At 47.3% G+C, this 13,455-nt stretch overlaps 2 protein-coding genes across 5 annotated transcripts in view; one reads left to right on the plus strand and one right to left on the minus strand.

Annotated features, from left to right (window-relative positions):
- LOC141167147 (NACHT, LRR and PYD domains-containing protein 12-like) overlaps positions 1-12,919 on the minus strand; it is a 225,452-nt gene extending 212,533 nt beyond the window's left edge. For 3 of the 4 annotated variants that reach the window (XM_073654536.1, XM_073654534.1, XM_073654532.1), the window contains exon 1: positions 12,782-12,919. The gene's annotated coding sequence lies outside the window, so the exon portion shown is untranslated. Of the gene's footprint in view, positions 1-1,529; positions 1,583-12,781 lie in introns of all 4 variants that reach the window. The other variant, XM_073654533.1, reaches the window with a different exon arrangement.
- Positions 1-13,455, plus strand: part of LOC141167149 (uncharacterized) — a 1,037,600-nt gene that overhangs the window by 924,147 nt on the left and 99,998 nt on the right. The window lies entirely within an intron of this gene.

The following is a 13,455-nucleotide window of genomic DNA, read 5'->3' on the forward strand; positions in this document are numbered from 1 at the left end:
TAGCCTAAAGACTTGTGTATAAGCTAAAATAAATAACCAAAGACCAAAATACTCCTCCAGACCTTGGGCTATATTCACAAGTAGCATTTTTTTTTTTGCATTGCTTTCAACCGTGACAAATGCATTCACCGGGAAATGTCATTTTAACATTTTACAATATTATCTGGCCATGTGTTGTGTGACACATGCATACAGTGCTGAAAAGACATGGGAACAGCATGGGGAAGACCCCTGGAAGCATCTCTGACACCCAGGTCTCTGCCTAAAAGTGTGCCCATCAGCAGTGAACCTTGCAGCATCAGAAGATGCAGACTTGCAACTATCCCCGTGCAAGTCCTTGTCCCAGGGCAGTGTTCAATTGAACCTTCCCCACTCCCTGCAATGCAAGCGCAAGTATGCAGCCTGCCACCCACCCACCCCCAGGCTGCAATGCCATACTGCTAGCTTGCACTTGAAATGGGGCCTTTTAGTTTGGAGGAGGTCGAAACTGGCCACTACCTCATGGATGCTTCAGCAGCGAGGTATCCATACTCAGTCCCCAGCCGCTCAGCGGCCGGGTGTCCACGCTCGGTCCCCAGCTGCCAGGGGGCGGCCGGGTGTCCATACTCGGTCCCGAGCTGCCCCGCGGCCGGGTGTCCACACACGGTCCCCAGCCACCTGGGGGCGGCCGGGTGTCCATAAACGGTCCCCAGCCACCCCTATTTCTCCTTGGAACATCCCCCCTCACACTTTTCTTTGCCCGGCCTGCTTTAGGGCAGCATTGGACAAGCCCACCAGAGAACCAGACTCCTCCGGTGGGCCCTGGCTTCTCCATCAGGGGAGTTGAGAGTGCCAAGGTGAGGAGCATGATGATGATGATAGAAGTTAGCATCTGCTTTGTTTTCTTGGAATGCAAGCGTAAGTGTGCAACCTGCCACCCACCCACCCCCAGGCTGCAATACCATACTGCTAGCTTGCTTTCACTTGAAATTGGGCCCTTTAGGCATGTGGAGGCAGACGCCAGCCACCATGTCATGGCTGCGTCGGCGGCCTGGTATCCATACTCAGTCCCCAGCCGCCCGGCGGCCGGGTGTCCACGCTCGGTCCCCAGCCACCCCACGGCCGGGTGTCCACACACGGTCTCCAGCCGCCTGGGGGCAGTCGGGTGTCCATAAACGGTCCCCAGCCGCCCCTATTTCTCCTTGGAACATCCCCCCTCACACTTTTCTTTGCCCGGCCTGCTTTAGGGCAGCATTGGACGAGCCCACCAGAGAACCAGACTCCTCCGGTGGGCCCTGGCTTCTCCATCAGGGGAGTTGAGAGTGCCAAGGTGAGGAGCATGATGATGATGATAGAAGTTAGCATCTGCTTTGTTTTCTTGGAATGCAAGCGTAAGTGTGCAACCTGCCACCCACCCACCCCCAGGCTGCAATACCATACTGCTAGCTTGCTTGCACTTGAAATTGGGCCTTTTAGGCATGTGGAATGCAAGCGCAAGTATGTAGTAGCGGCTAGGCCTGAGGTGGTCACGGTTTTGACGCATATCCTACCTCCTCCAAGGATTGCTGGATGTTTTCCTGCTACTATCCCAGTTGTATGACTCCTGTTAAAACAAAGATTCAGGTGATGAATGATGGATGAGGTGGTGGCAAAGGAGAAAGAGCAGGAGGAACAGGGACCATTCACATCAATATCAGGCCAGTCAACCACACATGTCTAGTAGGATATGTTTCTGTACTAAAAGGAGAGGTTCGGCTACACAGTTATAGGGCATGCAGTGAGTGCAATGCCTACCAAAAATTTCGAGGCACTCTAATGCCCCTTGGAAATGACATGGAGGTCAGAGGGCCTTAACTAAACCGTTTTTTCCATTTATAGAAAAGACAATATCAATGCCCCTTGAAAAAGTGGTGGAGGTCGCAGTAGCTTAACAAGACAGTTTTAATGCCCTTTGGAAGAGTGGTGGAGGTCACAGTAGCTTAACAAGACGGTTTTAATGCCCCTTGGAAGAGACGTGGAGGTCGCAGTGGAATAAAAAGACAATATCAATGCCCCTAGGAAAAGTGGTGGAGGTCGCATTAGCTTAACAAGATGGTTTTAATGCCCCTTGGAAGAGACGTGGAGGTCGCAGTGGAATAAAAAGACAATATCAATGCCCCTGGGAAAAGTGGTGGAGGTCGCATTAGCTTAACAAGACGGTTTTAATGCCCCTTGGAAGAGCGGTGGAGGTCGCAGTAGCTTAACAAGATGGTTTTAATGCTCCTTGGAAGAGTGGTGGAGGTCACAGCAGCTTAACAAGACAGCTTTAATGCCCCATGGAAAAGTGGTGGAGGTAGTAGTAGCTTAACAAGACAGCTTTAATGCCCCTTGGAAAAGTGGTGGAGGTCGCATTAGCTTAACAAGACTGTTTAAATACCCCTTGGAAGAGAAGTGGAGGTTTCAGTAGCTTAACAAGACGGTTTAAATGCCCCTTGGAAGAGACGTGGAGGTCGCAGTAGCTTAACAAGACGGTTTTAATGCCCCTGCGAAAAGTGTTGGAGGTCGCATTAGCTTAACAAGATGGTTTTAATGCCCCTTGGAAGAGACGTGGAGGTTGCAGTAGCTTAACAAGATGGCTTAAATGCCCATTGGAAGAGACGTGGAGGTCAGAGTGGTTTAACAAGACGGTTTTACTGCCCCTTACAAGAGCCATGCAGTACAGCATATAAAAAACATTATTTCCATTATTGGGGAGTGTGTCTCCCATAGTCTTTGCCTATGCCTTCCAAGCAAAAGCTGCCAAAAATTAGGACGGAGGAACTTGCAATGCTGGCAACACGGACCACGGTCACCCTGGTGGTATAGTGGTGGTGGAGGCTGAGGATAAGGAGAAGAGCAAAAAAAAGCCGAATTGAGGAAGCGTATGCCCATGTGTGGGTGTGAAGCGGTGCATGGGAATACACCTCCCGAAATAACACAGTGGATTTGCCTTTATGTTACTCTGCTATCATTTGGTGGTGATGAGAAGTCTGGCCCAATCCAGCCCTTGTTCATTTTGATAAGGGTCAGCTTGTCAGGATTGTCAGTTGACAGGCGAGTGCGAAAACATGCTCCGATAACACGCTAGCGGCAGGGCAGGCCAGGACCTCCAAGGCGCACAGAGCGAGTTCATTCCAAGTGTCTAGCTTGGATACCCAATAATTAAAAGGCACAGAGGAATCACGGAGGATGCTGGTACGGTCGGCAAGGTACTCCCTCACTATCTTATGAAACTTTCCATTCCTTGTGAGAGTACCCCGCGCCTCAGGGCCTGTAAGAGGGGCGGGTCTCAGAAAACTGTCCCAGAATGTTGACAGTGTTCCTCTGCCTTCGCTGGATTGGAGTTGCGTCTCTCTCGCCTGTGCGCCTTGGTTGATCAACGAACTGTGACCTCTGCCGCTAGCGTGTTCAGATGGGAATTTTTTTAACAGTTCTGCAGCAAGGGCCTTCTGGTACTGCCCCAATTTTGTGGACCTCTCCACCTCAGGAATAAGAGAGTGAAAGATCTCCTTGTAGTGGGGGTCTAAAAGTGTCACCAACCAGTAATGACTGTCACCCAACATTTTGGCAACGCGAGAGTCACGGTTAAGGCAGCGTAACATAAAGTCAGCCATGCGTGCCATACTGGTAATGGGCAAGACTTCCGTGTCCTCACCAAGATGACGACTGACCATGCTCTCCTCCTCCTCCTCCTCCCTGTCCTCAGGCCACCCACGCTGAACAGACTGTATGACAGTTGTACAGGTACTAGCGTCTACAGTGCATGATACCAGCTCCTGTTCTTCCTCCTCCTCCTCCTTTCCCTCATTGTCCCCCAATGCACATTGGGATGAGATGAGGCTGGGCTGTGTGTAATCACACATTACGGGTTCTTGATCCATCTCATCATACTCTGGCTGCAATGCCTCCTCTTTAATTCTCTGCAGAGAGCGTTGCAAAAGACAGACAAGTGAGATGTCATCGTCACTCACCATCTTGGTGGACTCCTCAAAGTTTGTCAGAATGGCACATATGTCAGACATCCAGTTCCACTCCTGAGATCTTATGTGTGGAGTCTGACCTGAATATTGACGGGCTAGTTGCAGCTGGTACTTCACAACTGCTCTCTTCTGCTCACAAATCCTTTGCAACATGTGGAGGGTAGAGTTCCAGCGTGTGGGGACACACCAGTCAGTGGGCCGGAAGCTGCAAACGCTGCTGCAACACAGCAAGGGCGGCGGAAGCTGTAGCCGACTTGCGAAAATGAGCTGACAGGCGGCGTACTTTGACCAGCAGATCTGGCAACTCGGGGTACGATTTAAGAAACCGCTGAACCGCGAGGTTAAGCACATGAGCCAGGCATGGTACGTGTGTGATCTCGCCTCGCCTCAGAGCCGCCACCAGGTTACAGCCATTGTCACACACGACCATGCCTGGATGTAGGTTCAGCGGTCTCAGCCACAGATCTGCCTGCTCTTTCACAGCTGTCCACAACTCACAAGCAGTGTGAGGTTTCTCATCTAAGCTTATCAGTTTCAGCACAGCCTGTTTCCACTTGGCTGAGGCAGTACTGCAGTGCTTCCAGCTTGTAACTGATGTGGTGATATCTGAGATGGAGGCTGAACATGAGGAGGAGGAGGAGGATGATGCGCAGGAGCTGTACACTGTGGGGGCAACTCTGACTGACATTGGGCCTGCAATCCTCGGTGTGGGGAGGATGTGTTCCTTCCCAAGGTCAGACTGGGTCCCGGCTTCCACTATGTTTACCCAGTGTGCCGTCAGGGAGATGTACCGTCCCTGGACAAAAGCACTTGTCCACGTGTCCATTGTCAGGTGGACTCTCCCAGTAACTGCGTTGTTGAGGGCACGGCAGATGTTTTGGGACACGTGCTTGTGTAGTGCGGGGATGGCAAACCAGGCAAAATAGTGTCGGCTTGGTGACCGAGTACCGAGGGACGGCCACCGCCATAAGGTTGGGGAAGGATTCCGTCTCCACCAGCCTAAAAGGCAGCATTTCCAACGCAAGCAGTTGTGAAATGTGTGAATTTAGGACTGTGGCCTGTGGGGCGATGGCTGCGAATTTGCGCTTTCGTTCAAAGCTCTGGGATATGGACAATTGAACACTGCGGTGGGACGTGGATGTTGATGCTGTTTCTTGAGAAACTGCCATAACAAGTGAAGACTGAGAGGAGGGGGCATCTTTGCATGCAGTATGGACAGGGGATTGCCTTGCAAGCACAACAGGGGGTTCTATTACACGCACAACAGCGGAAGAAGCAGTGGTGACACCTGCTGACACTGGTCGTGGACCCTGGGGTTCGCCCCACAAAGTCGGCTGCTTTGCTGCCATGTGCCTGATCATGCTGGTGGTGGTCAGGCTGGTAGTTTTGTCACCCCTGCTGATGCTGGCATGGCAGGTGGTACAAATGACCTTTTTAGGGTTATCAGCAGAGTCTTTAAAAAAATTCCAGACTCTGGAAGACCTACCGGTTGTACTGGCAACGTCCCTCGTGTTGGTGTTACGGGGAACTGTTGCCCACCTTCTGTGTGCGGCCACCACACTGCTTCTTCCTGCCTGTTTGGGTACTCTGCCTTCTTCCTGTGAAGCCCAGCTGTGCTTGGTATCACAACTCCTAGAAGGGTGTATTGAAGGATTCCTCCACAAGAGGCCCCCATAACCATTCACACATCTCCACCTTCCACCTCAGACCACCAGATGGAGCCCGTTAGGGAGATATATAAGGGAAGGTGGAGCCAGGCAGCCGTTAGTCTAGACTGGAACTGACAGAGAGCAAACCTGTTGAGTGAGTTCCCGCAGTAGAAGCCTGTGAGAGGTCAGTCTGCAGTGGAGCGCGGTCTAGACTCAGATGTAGCTCAGAGGAGTGAGCTTTAGGTGTGCCGGCGCCATAAGATCGGTGAAGTGCGGCATGCTGCCATTAGTGTGAGTAGCCTATTGAGGGTCCGAGTAGGCCGAAGGCAAAAGAGTAGAGAGTTTGCTCATAGGGGGCAGAGGAGCTTAATTAGCTCACCCCGAAGAAGAATCAGTTACCGGACACCGGGTCCGAAGCTTGCCGGGATCTCCACGACCCAGTAAGATAAACCGGAATCCCTGGAGAACTACAGGTCCCAGGATCGCTAAAGTGCTGATACGTACAAGAGCCAGGAGACACATAGGCCCCGTAAGTCGGGAGCGTGCCCTCCAGGAGAAGGCCCTACCACAAGGTCAGCCAGCGCAGGACAGAGACAAAGTTAGGCCTAGCTCCAGGCAGGTCAGAAACTTACTGCGCAGAAGCCAGAACCAGGAGGCCCAAAACCTGCTCATTGGGGAGAATCCGGACATACACCCTTCACCCTACAGTGCTCCGGGGAGTGCCTGAAATTCCACCAGTAAAAGGTATTGAAGTGACTATTGTGTCTGTCCCTGTTCTTGTTCTGGCCCGGCGGAGTCTCTTTGTCCTGCATCCCCGTTCCTATACTGCCCTGAGGCCCAGCTCTACCTGTGGGGAGCTATACCATCAAGCTGCCTTATCATTGGCCTCAGTGGACTGCGCAGCGCTGGTGATCCTCACCAGAAGCCACAGGTGGCGTCACCAACTCTTTCTTTTATAAACTTTACAAATATCAACCCCCTTTTTAAAGAGCGGCCCAGGGTACGGGCCCGGGAGCCGACCACCGCGACATCCCCAAAGGCCAGGCTAAAGACCCGGGTACCGAGTCATCCCCATTCCCCTGGGCTAGTCACTCCCCCTATGTGCTGCTGGCCTCGCTCTGCGTGTCTTCCTGCCACGTTGGGTCAGTTACTAGATCATCCACCACCTCCTCCTCTTCCACTTGTGCACCACGATCCTCCTCCTCACTTCGTGGCAATTGTGTCTCGTCATCATCCACCTCTTGTGACAAATTGCCAGCGTCGACTTCCTGTGGCCGTGGCTGTTCAAATATTTGGGCATCGCTACATCTCCTCTTCCACCACTTCAAGCGGAGCAGGCGAGGGGCACAAATATGGAAATGGACCAGTGAACAGCTCTTCAGAGTGTCCAAGTGTGGGATCAGTTGCTGTCTGACGACACTCGGCATGGTGGGAGCAAGGGAGAAAGGAGCATCAGGGTGAGGAGGAGTATGCGGTCGAGACTCACAGCTACTAAAACTTGACCGTGTGGAAGACAGACCGGAGGTGGTGGTGCCCAGGTTACTGGAAGTATTATCGGCTATCCAATTAATAACCTGTTCAAACTGATCAGTTCACAATACCGGTGCTGTAGTGTGGTTCCCTAGTAATTCGGTCAAGAAGAGGGAGCGAGAAGATGTGGCTGTTGGTTGTGGCACATTTTCACCTTGGCCACGGCCCCGTCCTCTACACGCACCATCACCAGAACGTCCAGTTCCACGTCCCTTGCCACGCGCCTTGCTCATTGTAAATGAAGTAAAATAGCTTACACTCGCACTATCAATGGAAAAAGGGTAATAAAAAGGAGATTAGAACCGTGTAAGAGGAAAACCACAGTTCTATTTCTCTGATCTACACCCGACTCTTTTAAACAGATGTATTGGTGTCTGAAAGTCAGGGAGACACTATTACAGTTTTTTTTACGGCAAAAAATGCCAAAAGCAGGATAATACAGAGATTTGACCCGTGGAACTGCAAAACCACAGTTCTATTTCTCTGGCCTACACCAGACTATTTTAAACAGATATATTGGTGTCTGAACAGTCACAGACACACTCAATTTTTTTTTTTTTGGGGGGGGGGATACCCAAAGGTTAATAAGACGCGTATTTGTACAGTCTGACTGAGGAAAAAAAAAATACAGGATTTAGATGAAAAAAAAGTATTTTTCCTGGCCCCTGAGACCGGATAATAAGTCTAGCAATTTGACCAACAGGAGCACACAGAACTGTAATGCAGCGTTTGCTGGTATAACCACTGCGTCTCCCATACAGCCTGCCTGCCTGATATCTGGGATGGATATTAGTCCTGAGAAGGACTGTTTGTTTGATCTGGCAGGCTTTAGAGACCCTACACTAACTATTTTACACTATATATCTCTCACTAACTCAGCAGCACTCTCCCTACACTGTCTGATCCGGAGCGACTGTGTCCAAGATGGCGGCGCCCGGTTTTAAATACTCGAGGTGACGCTGTGCGGCCAGCCAATCACTGTAATGCCCACAAACAACATGGCTGCGGCATTCCAGTGACTTGGTGGCAATCCCTGCATGTTCATTGGCTCTGTAAAGAGCGCCAAACATGCAGGGCGGAGACCCGAGCTCCCGCCCGAGTAACCCGGAAATGCTCGGTGCTCGCCGAACATCCCGAGTAGTGAGATGCTCAAGCGAGTACCGAGCAGTGTCGAGCATGCTCGCTCAACACTACTGGTAAAATATATTGTGAAGGATGGGTCAGATAAGCAGGAGGAGAACAAAGAGAGAGAGCAGAGGAAAGGAGATCCAGCATCTGAGGGCAATGTGAGAATATGTCCTGATAGATAGGGTTAATTTTTTTCTGGGAAATAAGTTGCCAGACCGTCAGCGCCAAGGTTGATGACGGGGGACTCAAGAGGGAATGGAGAGTTTTGAAGAGCCTTTTTGGATTGTCAGCTAGTAATGTGATGAGGGTTGTGAAGTAGACTTGTTTGACAGATGGAGAGCAGAGTTTTGAGCATGAACTTGGCATATAGATTTTTGTATGTGGGGTAAGTGGGGGTGTCCTGAGTGGGGAGGCCGGTCTTTACAGAGAAGGAAAGGAGGTTATGGTCAGAGAGTGAGAGAGGAGTTAGTAAAATCATACACTGAGCAGAGTCGTGAGAAGTCCAGGTCCAGAGTATTCCCATCTATGTCTAGATTTAGTAAGCTGTGTAAGATTTATGCTACTTCTTATTGGCAGCATATAATGCATCACATTTGGAAACGTTTGCAGCTTTGTGTCACAGTCACAATAGGTAGAAGTTTGCAATTTGACATAATTAGAAATCATAGGGAAATGAGAATGCGCGCGCACACTGACACTGCAGAGGCCGAGTCCACACAGATACTCTCAGGCCTCATTCACACGTCAGTGTTGCTTGTATGTCTTCTATCAGTTATTTTCACGGATACAACACGTAGCCATTATGATCTATGGTGCCCACATGTTCGTGCTTTTTTACGGGCCACTTGAATGTGCAAAACTCATGGAGACATGTCCGTTTATTCCAGTATTTCTATGTTCTATATCACCAAGTCTATGGGTCTGCGGAAAACAAGTGCAGCACGCGGATGCCATCCGTGCGCCATCTGTCCTTATTTAATATTGCAAGGATAGGAAGAGCTTTATAATTTACTTATTTATCCATCGGTAAGAAATACTGATGACAGACCACTCACTTATGACACACTGATCCAAAACATTAATCACACCCGTACCATTTTTCACGGACATATAAATGAGGCGCGCTCTCATCTCCCTTCATATATTCTTATACTACAAGAAAGCATCACCGGATCCTCCAGCCAAAGGGTGAGTCCGTTAATTCAGAAAGTTTTCTATTTTTTTGACAGTGCCAAGCTTCTTTTCTTATTTCAATATTAACCGGTTTACATTTTTACTATCTCTGTTCTACTCTTTTAAACTGAACAGTAAATTGCAGAATTAGCCCAATGCTTTAATAAGTCAGGGAGTTTCCCAGCTATAGACAGGACTGGGCAGAATGTGTTCAACTGCATGTAAACCACCTCCCCAACTACTAGTAAGGATCTTTTACAGTTGTGCTCAAAAGTTTACATACCCCGGCAGAATTTTTCCTTTCTTGGCCTTTTTTTTTCAGAGAATATGAATGATAACAAAAAACTTTTTCTCCACTCATGGTTATTGGTTGGGTGAAGCCAGTTATTGTCAAACTACTGTGTTTTCTCTTTTTAAATCTTAATGACAACCAAAAACATCCAAATGACCCTGATCAAAAGTTCCCATACCCTGGTGATTTTGGCCTGATAACATGCACAGAATTTGAAACAAATGGGTTTGAATGGCTACTAAAGGTAACATCCTCACCTGTGACCTGTTTGTTTGTAATCAGTGTGTATGCATAAAAGCTGAGTGAGTTTCTGGGATCCAGACAGATTCTTGCATTTCTTGCATCTTTCATCCAGCCACTGATGTTTCTGGATTGTGTGTCGTGGGTAAAGCAAAAGAATTGTCCTTGGATCTACGGGAAAAGGTAGTTGAACTATATAACACAGGAAAGGGATACAAAAAAATATCCAAGGAATTGATAATGCCAGTCAGCAGCATTCAAACTGTGATTAACAAATGGAAAATCAGGGGCTCTGTAAAAACCAAACCATGTTTAGGTAGACCAACAAAAATTTCTGGCCACAACTGCCAGGAAAATTGTTCGGGATGCAAAGAAAAACCCATAAATAACATCAGCTGAAATTCAGGACTCTCTGAAAACTAGCGGTGTGACTGTTTCAAGATGCACAATAAGGAGACACTTGAAGAAAAATGAGCTGTATGGTCTAGTTGCCAGAAGAAAATCATTATTGCGCAAATGCCACAAAGTATCTCCCCTACAATACACCAAACAGCACAGAGACAAGCCTCAAAACTTCTGGAACAAGGTAATTTGGAGTCATGAGACCAAAATTGAACTTTTTGGCCACAACCATAAACCTTACATTTGGAGAGAGGTCAACAAGGCCTATGATGAAAGGAACACCATTCCTATAGTAAAGCACGGAGGTAGATCGCTGATGTTTTGGGAATGTGTGAGCTACAAAGGCACAGGAAACTTGGTAAAAGTTGAAGGAAAGATGAATGCAGCATGTTATCAGCAAATACTGGAGGCAAATTTGCACTCATCAGCCCGGAAGCTGCGCATGGGACGTACTTGGATGTTCCAACACGACTACAATCCAAAGCACAAGGCCAAGACAACCAGTCATTGGCTACAGCAGAACAAAGTGAAGGTTCTGGAGTGGCCATCTCAGTCTCCTGACCTCAATATCATTGAGCCACTCTGGGGAGATCTCAAGCGCGCAGTTCATGCTAGACAGCCCAGGAATTTACAGGAACTGGAGGCTTTTTGCCAAGAAGAATGGGCAGCTTTATCATCTGAGAAAATAAAGAACCTCATCCACAACTACCACAAAAGACATCAAGCTGTCACTGATGTTAAAGGGGGAAATAAAAGGTGTTAAGAACTGGGGTATGTGAACTTTTGATCAGGGTCATTTGGATGTTTTTTTGTTGTCATTAAGATTTAAAAAGAGAAAACACAGTAGTTTGACAATAAATTGCTTCACCCAACCAATAATCATGAGGGGAGAAAAAGTTTTTTCGTTATCATTCATATTCTCTGAAACAAGGCCAAAAAAAGAAAAATTCTGCCTGGGTATGTAAACTTTTGAGCACAACTGTAGTTTGATACGCACTGGCACACACATATTGTGAAATATTACCCCAAAATCATGATTTTTTTCTTAAAAGCAAGTCACATTTCAGGAAGAAAGAAGACACCTCTAAACACAAAATTATGTTTTTTCATACAGTACACATATTTTTTGCAAGTAGACCCCTGACACGTTCTGAAAATGCCATCCAGCACTCTTGACTTCGAAACATTTAGATAGGGAATTTAATTAAGAGCCCCAATGGAGACAGGGATGAAAATATCTCTAAGCTGCGACTTGGTTACTTAGGACACTTTATTCAAAGAGAGCAATCACCGGAGTAGGACATCATGGTCGGAAGAATAGAAGGAACAAGGCGAAGAAAAAGACCAGAAACCTGATGGCTTGATACTAAAAAGATACCGCCACAGAAGAACCTGGTGGACATATCTAGGCTTACACAAGATCTTCCTACAGATCGTTCATCCATGAAGTTGATATGGCTTGAGATCAAGCCAAAAACCAATAAATAAATAATATAAGCGAGTAAAATAAACACAATTTTGCATTAAGGCATTTTTTCTTAGAAACATATAAAAGTCTTAGCTGGAGACAGCACGACACAAAGAAGAAAAATGTGGCGAGTTTATACATGTCCCTTATGTCTTCAAGCTCATGTCATCACACCCGCACTAATCCGTACCTTCCAATCCCAATTCCAAGACTTCTCCCGAGCTGCACCTATTCGTTGGAACGCTCTACCCCAAGAAATAGGACGAATCACAACTTACACAGTTTTAGACGCTCTCTAAAAACACACCTGTTTAGGGCGGCCTATCACCTTCCCTAATCTAAGTCCTTTTATATATTTATAACCCATTCATTATTTCTCCAAACATAAATCTCCACCAAACTCCACCGTACCCAAAAGCACTACAGATACTGGCTGGTGACGAGCTCATGCAGCCTTTATCTATCCCTCATCGCCTCAAGATGGCCGGACCATCCTTGTGAATAAGCCGCTGGACTTTGTGTCACCCCCACCTCATTGTAGATTGTAAGCTCTTACGAGCAGGGTCGTCATTATTTTTGCTTTAATTATTGTATTATCTTTAGCTATGTTACTTATGACTGTTGTATATGAACCTGAGAATTGTAAAGCGCTGCGGAATATGTTTTCCCTATATAAAAAAAGCTTATTATTATTATCAAATAGTCACCACAACTAAGTAGAGGAACAAGTTCTGGCATCCAGATGTCATTTGCTTTGCAGACTTAAAATATTGTCTGAAAGACAAACAGTAAAAGCTGCTGAATATAAAGTAGAGAACAAGAGACAGAAACAGCAGAATCCAGAAAACACAAAGTATCAGAAGAACTCTCAGAGTGAAAATAAAGCTTGATCAGAACCTCAGGAGAAATCCACAGCACTCACCGCCCCACAGACACCAGTGACTGGGATCAATAGATACAACAATGTAGTAATCCGTCTGGTCGATTTGAGAGGAAGCGTGGTGTAATGAAAGTGAAAGGAAGTTGTGTGAGACGTCCCACACATGAAGAATGCATACTCTGAACTGTGACGTCACGGATCCACTGCCAAGGGAGGGAAAAGGCAGCGTAATGCATTCCAAGGACTGAAGACTGTTCTTCCTTCAGGAGAGTGGAGCCCGTGCCTGTCAGAAAGCATATCCAAGTCTATGCGTTTTCTTCTCGAATACTTATTTGACCTTTTTTATTTCTTTGCTAACATGAGTTTTGATACAAACAGAATCTCACAAAAGTGAGTACACCCCTCACATTTTTGTAAATATTTTATTATATCTTTCCATGGGACAACACCTTAGATATGAATCTTTGATACAATGTAAAGTAGTCCATGTACAGCTTGTATAACAGCTTGTATAAATTTGGTTCCCTCTAAATAACTCAACACACAGCCATTAATCTGTAAACAACTGACAGCAAAAGTGAGTACACCCCTTAGTAAAAATGGCCAAATTGTAACAAATTAGTCATTTTCTTTCTCAGGTGTCATGTGGCTCATTGGTGATACAAGGTCTCAGGTGTGAATGGGTAGCAGGTGTGGTAAATTTGGTGCTATCGCTT

The sequence above is a fragment of the Phyllobates terribilis genome, unplaced genomic scaffold (genome assembly GCF_046119375.1).
Source record: "Phyllobates terribilis strain yellow unplaced genomic scaffold, ASM4611937v1 Scaffold_11__3_contigs__length_659146591, whole genome shotgun sequence".
Lineage (NCBI taxonomy): Eukaryota > Metazoa > Chordata > Amphibia > Anura > Dendrobatidae > Phyllobates > Phyllobates terribilis.